Genomic DNA, 11,053 nt, shown 5'->3' on the forward strand with positions numbered 1-11,053 from the left:
GGTGGTTTAATGCTCTATTTTTGTGCTGGTTGGCCTCCTGTCAGGAGGTGGTACTTTCCAGAGAGCATCAGCTGTGGTAGTATGGTGGGGGCACAGCCCTAGAACCTCCAAGAGTATATGCCCTTTGTCTTCAGCTACCAGGATGGGTAGGAAAGGACCATCAAGTCGGGGCAAGGCTAGGCATGTCTGGGCTCAGATTCTCCTTGCAGGTCTTGCTGCAGCTGATGTGGGAGACAGGAGTGAGGTTCCCAGGTCAATGGAGTTGTGAACCTAGGAGGATTATGGCTGCCTCTGCTGAGTCATGGAGGTTGTCAGGGAAGTGAGGAAAACCAAGCAGTCACAGGCCTCATCCAGCTCCTATGCAATCTGAAGGGCCGGTCTCACTCCCACCATGCACTTCCTAACAGCACCAAGTGTTTCCAGGCTGTGGGCAAGCAGGGCTGAGAACTTGCCCCAGGCTACCCGCCTCCCAGCTGCAAAAGAAAAGGGCTTTCATTCTTCCCTTGCCTTTGGAGTCTCACTTCCACCATGCACCCCCATGCATCAAGTCTGTTTCATGGCTGTGGGGAAGCAGAGCTGAGAACTTACCCTAGGCTACCCACCTCCCAGCTGCAAAAGAAAAGGGCTTTAGTTCTTCCCTCACCTGTGGAGTCTGCACGCCAGATTCACACCCTCCCCACAGTTCTGGCCAGAAGGCTTCTCCACAGGTTCAGATTGTTACAAAGTTCAGCTGGAGACTTTCTTCTCTCTGTGGCATTTTCCCCATGCCTCTGGCTGCTCTCCTGAAGGATCCCTGTACTGCCAGGCAGGAATGGCCTGCTTGGGAACCCAGTAATCTCCCAGAGCCTTTCCCGCTGCTTCCTCTACCCCTCTATTTCACTCAGCTCTCTAAACTGACTCAGCTGCAGATAAGATCAAAATATTCTCTGGCAAACTAGACCTTCAGTTTCCCCAGTGAGGGGTATGTGTTCAAGAGTGGAGGAACTCTCTTTTCCAGTTCCACGGTTTGGGCACGCACAGTATTTGGGGTGTCTCCTGGGTCCTGCAGGAGCAGTCTGCCTCCTTCAGAGGGTCTGTGGTCCTCTTGGGATTCCTAATTTATTCCTGCAGTCATTCTGGAGCTAAAATTCACAGTGTGAGCCTCCACACCCTGTTCTGTCTGTATGAGTTGGAGCTGCAATCTAGTCCTGCCTCCCATCCGCCATAATTGACACCTTGATTTTATCCTCATAAACTCATTTTGGACTTCTGACCTCCAGAACTGTAAGAGACTAAATTTGTGTTGTTTTAATCCACTAAGTTTGTGGTTGTTACAGCAGCAATAGGAAACTAATACACCTGGGTACCAATTCCCTTGCTACCTTTGAGAATGAATAGTCAGAAAGCACTTTGGTCCTCCCCAGACTACATCCCTCTGGCTGGACATATATGCTCCTGTCTTAAATCAGTGAGGACAGACATAGAATGAAGTTGATCTGGAGGGCATATAACAGGTTCAGAAAAGAACAGGGTGATTCTGCCAGTCAAGCAAGGCTAAGGGTCTAATCTATAGACAGCAAAATCAAAAAGCAGGGAGGAACACGCAGAGTCCAGGAGGTCAGATTACAAATTCAGCACTGAGGAACAAGACTGACATGCTCAGCTCCTAAGCCAGCAATGGCTTCCTCCTATGATTCTGCTTTGCACATCAATGGGGAATTGTTCATAATATTTGTTTGCCATAGAAAGAGGTTAGAACCCTGCAGGCAAAACTTTGCATTAGGCTGAAATCAAAACAGAACAAAATGGCTGCCTTCCCTTCCACCTGGACGTGCTCATTAGACTACTGAGGCCATGAAGATGTCAAAAAACACATTTGGGACCAAGTATTTACCTCTGTGGCCTTCCCAAGATCTGTTATTATGTACTAAACCTAGGATGCGCTAAACTCTTCTTTAGAAACATAGAAATTTCTTGGCCAAAGTGGTTCACTTACAGCCTCCCCACTCCCAATTATGCTCTTACCATTTGGGCACCTTTCTTAAGTGAAGAAAGAAGAGATGAAATCAATGGGGGAAATGATAGGAAATAAGAACACACCTGCACTGTATACTTGTATACTTTCTTGGTGCCAGATTTCATAAGGCACATTTGACATATGGAACCATGTTTAAACCTCAATTTCACTTGATCATTTAAAAGTGGTTATATCTCCTCACCTGGAATCTTTTGATATAGGAGTGAAGTCAATGTGCAAAGTAAAGTGTACATTGTTAACAGTTTCCTTGTGAGTAGCTGTTGGAAGCACATGGTACTTCATCTCCAGGAGGTGTTCAAAGAAGAACATCTACTTCTTTAAAATAAGTATTTCTTTAAAAGTTTTTACACAGGATTGTAATAGATGTTTTCTCATGTACATCTTTTTTACATATAGTTAGCCCTCATTCTTTTTTTTTATTTTACTTTAAGTTCTGGGGTACATGTACACATCTCACAGGGTTGTTGCATAGGTACACACACGCCATAGTGGTTCACTGCCTCCATCCCCCTGTCACCTACATCAGGCATTTCTCCCAATGTTATCCCTCCCCAAACTCCCCACCCCCTGCTGTCCCTCCCCTAGCCCCCCCACCCCCAACAGATCCGAGTTTGTGATGTTCCCCTCACTGTGCCCATGTGTTCTCATTGTTCAACACCCATTTATGAGTGAGAACATGTGGTGTTGGTTTTCTGTTCTTGTGTCAGTTTGCTGAGAATGATGGTTTCCAGATTCATCCATATCCTTACAAAAGACATGAGCTCATCCTTTTTTGTGGCTGCATAGAATTCCATGGTGTATATGTGCCACATTTTCTTTATCCAGTCTATCATTGATGGGCATTTGGGTTTGTTCCAGGTCTTTGCTATTGTAAACAGTGCTGCAATGAACATATGTGTGCATGTATCTTTATAATAGAATGACTTTTTTTGTTATTCTTTTTTATAGAACGATTTATAATCCTTTGGGTATATACCCAGTAATGGGATTGCTGGGTCAAATGGAATTTCTATTTCTAGGTCCTTGAGGACCTAGAAAAGGAATCGCCACACTGTCTTCCACAATGGTTGAACTAATTTACACTCCCACCAACAGTGTAAAAGTGTTCCTATTTCTCCACATCCTCTCCAGCATCTGTTGTCTCCAGATGTTTTAATGATCACCATTCTAACTGGTGTGAGATGGTATCTTAATGTGGTTTTGACTTTTATTTCTCTGATGACCAGTGATGATGAGCATTTTTTCATATGTTTGTTGGCCTCATAAATGTCTTCTTTTGTAAAGTGTCTGTTCATATCCTTCGCCCACTTTTGAATGGGTTTGTTTGTTTTTTCTTGTAAATCTGCTTTAGTTCTTTGTAGATTCTGGATATTAGCCCTTTGTCAGATGGAGAGATTGCAAAAATTTTTTCCCATTCTGTTGGTTGCTGGTTCACTCTAATGATTGTTTCTTTTGCTGTGCAGACACTCTCAAGTTTAATTAGATCCCATTTGTCTATTTTGGCTTTTATTGCCATTGCTTTTGGTGTTTTAGTCATGAAGTCCTTGCCTATGCCTATGTCCTGAATGGTATTGCCTAGGTTTCTTCTCGGGTTTTTATGGTGTTAGGTCTTATGTTTAAATATTTAATCCATCTGGAGTTAATTTTAGTGTAAGGTATAAGCAAGGGGTCCAGTTTCAGCTTTCTGCACATGCCTAGCCAGTTTTCCCAACACCATTTATTAAATAGGGAATCTTTTCCACATTGCTTGTTTTTTTCAGATTTGTCAAAGATCAGATGGTTGCAGATGTGTAGCATTACTTCTGAGGCCTCTGTTCTGTTCTTTGGTCTGTATCTCTGTTTTGGTACCAGTACCATGCTGTTTTGATTACTGTAGCCTTGTAGTATAGTTTGAAGTCAGGTAGGGTGATGCCGCCCAGCTTTGTTCTTTTTGCTTAGGATTGCCTTGGCTATGCGGGCTCTCTTTTTGTTCCATACGAAGTTTAAGGTGTTGTTTTTTTTTCCAGTTCTGTGAAGAAGGTCAATGATAGCTTGATAAGGATAGCGTTGAATCTATGAATTACTTTGGGCAGTATGGCCATTTTCACAATATTGATTCTTCCTAACCATGAGTATGGAATGTTTTTCCATCTGTTTGTGTCCTCTCTTATTTCCTTGAGCAGCAGTTTGTAGTTCTCCTTGAAGAGGTCCTTCACATCCTTTGTTAGTTGTATTCCTAGGTATTTTATTCTCTTTGTAGCAGTTGTGAATGGGAGTTCACTCATGATTTGGCTCTCTGTTTGTCTGAGCCCTCATTCTTGAATTCTGTATTTGTGTATTTTCTTATGAACTAAAACTTATTTGTAAATCCAAAATCAGTATTTATGGTGCTTTTGCAGTCATTTGTGTACATGCACAGATGAATAATTTGAGTTGTTCAATGCACATTCCCAGTGAAGTTGAACAAGCTGACATTCTGCCTTCTTGATTCAGCTCTCATACAGTAAACAGTTGTCCTTTCCAACGTCCATTTAGTGCCATGTCTTTTGCTGTTTTTGCTTTCTGTTGGTGATTTTGCTGTTTAAAATGGTCCCCAAGCACAGTGCTAAAGTGCTGTCTATTGTTCTTAACTACAAGAAAGCTCTGATGCACCTTACAGAGAAAATATGTGTTAGATAAGTTTTGTTAAAGAATGAGTTATGTTGGTCTTGGGGGTGAGTTCAGTGTTAATGAATCAACGATATACCTTAAATAAGGTTTCTTTAAATAGAAACACGCATAAAACAAAGTTATCTATTTATCTCTTGACAAAAATATTGTGACTAGTGGGTTGCATGAACTTGACCTGTACTTCCCCTAGGAGCAATGGTTCACTATTCACTGAGTCAGTGTTTGAGATGACTATAGAACATGACTACCATGAGTAATGAGAATTGACTGTCATATTTTAAGTTTAAACCTTGTCACCAGACATAACTTTGGATGTTAGTTGGATAAAACCATAGGGTCTAAGATTTGAAAAAGCCAAATGGCCACTTTGCAAGACATCCCTGTCACCCCTCCCTCCTACCCAAGTCTGCCATTTTGATGCAAATTGAAACCCCTTAGGCAGAAAGGAATGGGATGGAAATACACACATTTAACCAAACCACACGCCACACTTTGTGGTGAACACATGTCTAGAAGAGCAGCCCTCATTTTTTTTCCAAGAAAAAAAAAGCACTACAAACTTGAAAGCTCCAGCTCATCTGTTCTATCTTATTGCTATGGAACGGGAAGAGGAAAACCACACACTCTTCCCATCCCAGACTGGAAAAGAGGGTAGCTCTTGGCCAAGACTTTAATTGAGCCTTTATGTGGCAACTGCAAAGCTTTTCAAAGTCAATCTTAGCAGAGCTGAGGGGACAGTTACTAAGAAATAGTGCTACTTCCTACTCCCAGTGACCCAGGTATACAAGGGGAAGGGGAAGGTTGAGAGAAAAGGAAGGAGCCAATGATCTTCCACATCAAAATGTGAAGTTTAACTCCACTGAGGAGCTGTGGCCTTGAAAATTGTGGGGCATCAAGAAAAATGTGATTCTTCCTCCTTGTGGGTTTCTACTGTCTCTGATAATTACCATTTGTCCTTGGAGTGAGAAAGACAGAGGAGAGAGGAAGGGGGAGAGAGAGAGATTGAGGGAGAAAGAGGGTGGAGCAAAGAGAGAGCAACAGTTGCATGCCTTTCCACTCGATTCAACAGCCACTTACTGGAAAATGTGAAAGATGAAGAAGTTCGCCTGCAAAATATGCAGATGGGAGAAGACATGGAAGGGAGAGCTCACGCTGGGCTACCTGTGGGTCCTAGAAGGTAAAAGCAACTTCCTACTCCCCTCTGGAGCCCCAGGACATTCTCACAGACAGAGCTCAGCAGCAAGGAAAGTATGGCTGATGGGAGAAGAATGAATCCTGGGGAAGGCAAATTGCTGGGATAGGCAATGGAGTTTCTTAAAAAGTGAGTTGAGAGTCCTATCATGGGAATTTGAAAGAAGTTGCTACTCCCTTAACAAGAACCAGATACAAATGTCTGCTCCCATCCCTTCCATTCATCCTGTACTAGAAGTTGCCATAATAAGAAAAAGAAAAAAGTTACAAAAGATTAGGAAAGAAGAATCTATTGTCATTATTTGCAGAAAATATGATTGTTTACACAGAAAATCCAAACTAATCTAGTAAAAAGAAATAGAGCTAATAAGAGAGTACAGCAAGATAGTTGGTCACAAGACCCAGAAACAAAAATTAATAGAGAACTTGACAAGTCTAACCCATAATTCAAGCCAAGGCAAATTTCTGGAGGGACTTATTCCACCAGAGAGAAATATTTATTATAAAGCTGTGGTAATTAAAAGAGTGAGGCATGCAGGGAAAGATAGACAGGCAGGCCAGTGAAATAGAATATGAAGCCCCAGATACAGATGCAAATATATATGAGAACTAACAAAATCAAGTTTTCTCCAAAATGTGGAAATCAAGGCTTAAGAGCTAATTTAATCTCAGCTGTAGAAAAATAAAGTGAGAGTTTTACACACTTGGCTTTTTTTTTTTCCCCAAAACATTTACATCTTTCAACCTACCCAGCACATTCTATGGTGGAGATGCTGAAAAAGACATGATCAGGATGGAAAAGGAACTGTGGCCTAACCCCTTTCAGCCCCATGCTGATACCTGGAGAGAAGCAGCGTCCAGGGGTCAGGCAGGCCTGGGTCACCAGCAGCGAAGTGAGCAGAAGAGGAGCTGGGCGCCATGTGGGCCTGGCTACTGCCAGGTGGGTACCTCATGAGGGACTTAAGAGAAACTCCTCTGTCAGGAGGCCAGGAGGCTGGGAGGCTGGCCCATGAGGAACTCTTCCTAAGCCCAGTCAAATACTGGGTATTACTAACAGAATTCCTCCACTGTACATAACACACTAGCACCTCACTTCCTAAACATATTCTGCAACTGTCCTCCCTGTGCCAGAAGCACTGCTTTCATGAAGACTTCCTCATCCATCTTTATCACAGTAATAATCCCTTCCTTCTCCTGCCAACACCAAAGAGTAGGCCAAAGCTGCATTGTTCATGGGCTCAGATTCTGTCCCTACACAGCTGTCACCAGCTAATTTGTGTCCATTCCTGCCTGGCCCTGGTCTCTTCCATACTCAGCCCCCAAGACCATAAGAGTAACCCTGAACCCCATGCCTTGATGTTACCTACTTCAGTTTCTCTCATGACTCTGAGCCCATTGCTGGTTCTAGCCCCAGCCTCAGCTCTGGGCTCCCCAACCCATTGGGACTGAGCCCTATGGATGCAGAAGGATTCCCCAGAATGCAGATGCAACTGTGCCCTCAATGTGAGCATCCCCATTGCCCAGAGACTCCTGCCTCCCTCACCAGAGGGCCGTCTCCAGGTTTTAGCACCCAGCATAGACAAGCAACGACGACCTGTAGTTTAGACTTATATGACCCAGCCCTACCAAAAGTAGGGCTTGATTCCTGGGCCTTGCCCCTGTAGCTCCCCAATTTACTCCAGTCTTCTTCCCCCTCCAATCTGCATCCTGCTGTCTCAAAAAGCCAGTCCCACCCAAATTAGGATGCTTGGAACCTTTACTCTTTCTCCATGTGCCCATCAGGATCTTAGAAAGAAACAAATTCAACTCAGCTGGTTCAACTGAGAAGCCTTTAATAAAGGTGCTATTTTCAGCAGTATGGATGGGGTTAATGGGACCAACGAGGGTAGTTGGGTCCCAAAGACAAGCAACAGATTGCAGCATTACTGCCCTTAGGACTGGGGGGCAAGAGAAGGAAATGGCAGCACAGGAGCCCAATGAGAGCTGGAGCTAGGTTAAGGGACTGTTCCTGGGGGGATGGTGCCACTGTCAAAGCAGGAATTGGGGGTGGATCTCTCCTTCCATCTGCCCTTCAGTCTCAGATACCTCCAACTGGTCAAGCCCAAGCAGAATCTAGTTGTCAAGGGAGCTTCAAAAGTGCCATTCACAGGGTCAACCTCTGCAGTGCAAAGAAGGGCTAAGGATGCATTCCTGTGTGTGGGTGTGGGTGGAAACAGAACAAGCAGCCTACCCCTCTCATGGCAGGCCCTTCATTTCTCCTACAATGATGACAGCTTCTGCCCTATTGAGCCCAGACTCAGGCTCTCCTGGCCTCCTGACAGGGGAGCTTTCTTAAGCATTTCACAAGGTGTCCACCTGGCACCATGACTTTCATGATGCAAACTGCTAAATTTCTATTCCAACTGCTCAGCTGCAAGTGAGACCATGACTCTGATATTCTCCCATTCCTGGGAGGGGAAAGTGGAGAAGGGGGATTCCTGACACTTCTCTGATACCAGGTGTTACTGGGAACTTATGGAAAGAGAACAGAGAAGGCTTGTCTTCCCCAGGAAGCTGTCAGTAGAGACACTGGCAGGTGGGACACAGCACAAGGAAGGAGGACCACAGGAATAAAAAGCCCAAGACAGGACCCCTGTCCAATCAGTTAGGACAGTAAAATGAATCGCTTGGGAGATAGTCTGTCCTCTCATTCCAGGGGATGCCCAACAAGAAGCAGAATGGCTTAGGCACCCCTGAGAGACTATGTGGCAATGCTTATTACAAACTCGCACCTCTCCTTCTGTCCAAACCAGGGACAGTTTCCTGACCCCCACTTGGTCACATACGGCTATCCCGCCCTTAACATGCATTTCTGTACCTGCTTCTCATATTCTTAATTGCTGCTACTTCTCTTTTGTAAGTCTATTTATGTCATCCCAGCACTTCTTGTTGTCACATAGTCCCAATTTAACATCCACTGTTAATTTTGTGACTTAAAAAATATGGTTGCCATAACAACTCTTGCAAAAATCATGGACCAGCTGCATCATTTAGCAGTTGGCATTTCCCACTTTGGAAAGACTTCCTGATAAGACATCCCAGACTTCTCTTTTATGTTAACCCTGAGACCCAGGGACCAGAACCAACATGTTTACCATAGCAGGCACATGTAACTCTCTCAACTGCGCTCTGAGCTGTGAACCACCATTAGTCCCATTTTACAGATGAGGAAACTAAGGCTCAGGGAGGTTGAGTAATTTGTCCCATGTCATACTGCCAGTAAGCATCAGAAGTGGGACATGTGAATACATAGAAGTAGAGAGTGGAGTAGAGACCACCTGGGGTGGGGAGAAGGAAGACATGGGTGAGGCAGGTCAAAGGGCACAAAGTTGCCATTATATAAGATGAAATAGCCCAGAGAGCTGACCACAGCAAGGTGACCGCTGTTCATAATGTTGTGTTGTATACTGGAAATTTGCTGAGAGTAGATTTCAGATACTCTTACCATGTGAAAAGATGTACCTGTTAATTTGCTTAACTATAGTCATATTTTCACTATGCATATGTATATCAAAACATCATGCTGTACACCTTAAATAAATACAATCTTTTAAAAGTGGGACATGAACTCAGATCTGCCTGAGTCTAAAGCACATGTTCTTGTGGAATAAATCAAGAGTCTCCCACGTAAATTTCTTTTTTCCCCCCCCCCACGTAAATTTCTTCAAAGATCCCCAAGTGAAGACACAAACATTGGAGATGATGATGCTGACCTCTAGGAGCCCCTCCTCCTAACAGTCACCCCTCCTCCTGCAGCAGAGATCTGCCATCTTTTCTTTTTTTTTCCCATTTATTTATTTTATTGCATTTTAGGTTTTGGGGTACATGTGAAGAACATGCAAGATTGTTGCATAGGTACACACGTGGCAGTGTGATTTGCTGCCTTCCTCCCCATCACCTACATCTGGCATCTCTCCCCTTGCTATCTCTCCACAGCTCCCCACCCCCCACCATCCCTCCCCTATTTCCCCCCAACTGACCCCATTCTCAGCAAACTGACAGAAGAGCAGAAGATCAAACACCGCATGTTCTCACTCATAGGTGGGTGTTGAACAATGAGAACACATGGACACAGGGAGGGGAGCATCTTTTCTAAATGACAATTCTGCTCTGGGGCATGTCCGGTTGAAGCTGTTCTCCTTCCTGAGAACCTGGGGTGTTAACTGAAATGTCTTCCTGGGATTTCCCCACTATCATAATCACATTGGAATCTGATCCGAAGACAGGCATTCAGGTATAAGTGGTCAATTGAGAAATAATTAGATAACTAATTAATTAAGGAGAAATCAGCAAGAAAGTACGGAAAGCAGGATACAGAGGGGGAAGAAGCCAAGAAAAGGGTGCATTTCAGGTGAAGCCCCAGCCTCAGCCTGACCCCATGGTGAGCTCTGGAACATATACAATGCCTCAGACTGCATCTTGCCTTGGGCACCAAGCTTCTGCACTCCCACACCCATCCTGGGCTAGGAAGGGAGAAGGCTCAGGGGAGGGCATGAAACTCCAAGTCTCCTCTGGCTCACTGTTGGGCTCCACTGCCCAAGACAATCTTCCAAAAGGCACAGGTGCCACTGTTAGCAACAAAGCACAAGGGGCAGAGGACACCACCAAAGGGATGATAAAAGGAATCTCAGGGGAGGTGGGTGGCACAACAGCAGTGTCCAAGACCACGGCTACGGTCTGCCTGAGTTTCCCAAGGTCCATAGATTGAAACTTAATTGCCAGTGATAGTATTAAGAGGTGGGCTTTAGGAGGTGATTAACCCTGGCAGGAAGATCCCTCATGGATGGGATTAGAACTCTTCTAAAAGAGCTTGAAGGAATGGGTTTGTTTTATTCTGCTCTCCTACCATGTGGGGGGATGCAATGTTCAAGGCATCATCTTAGAGGCAGAGACCACCCTTCATCAGACACTTGGACCCACTGCCACCTTAATCTTGGACTTCTCAGCCTACAGAGCTGTGAGAAGTAAATTTTTATTGTTTATAAATTGCCCAGTCTGTGGTATGCGGTTATAGCAGTGCAAACAGACTGGCACAGCAACACATACCAACTTCTCTCTTCAAACCGAGAGCCAACACTGTTCTGTGCCAGGGCAACAGATGCTTCAATTCTCCTGGTGTTCTGTCTTTCTAGGCAGTTCTGACAATGTGCTGGTTTC

Source organism: Sapajus apella, unplaced genomic scaffold (genome assembly GCF_009761245.1).
Source record: "Sapajus apella isolate SASKATOON/1434 unplaced genomic scaffold, GSC_monkey_1.0 scaffold33, whole genome shotgun sequence".
In the NCBI taxonomy this organism is placed as follows: Eukaryota; Metazoa; Chordata; class Mammalia; order Primates; family Cebidae; genus Sapajus; species Sapajus apella.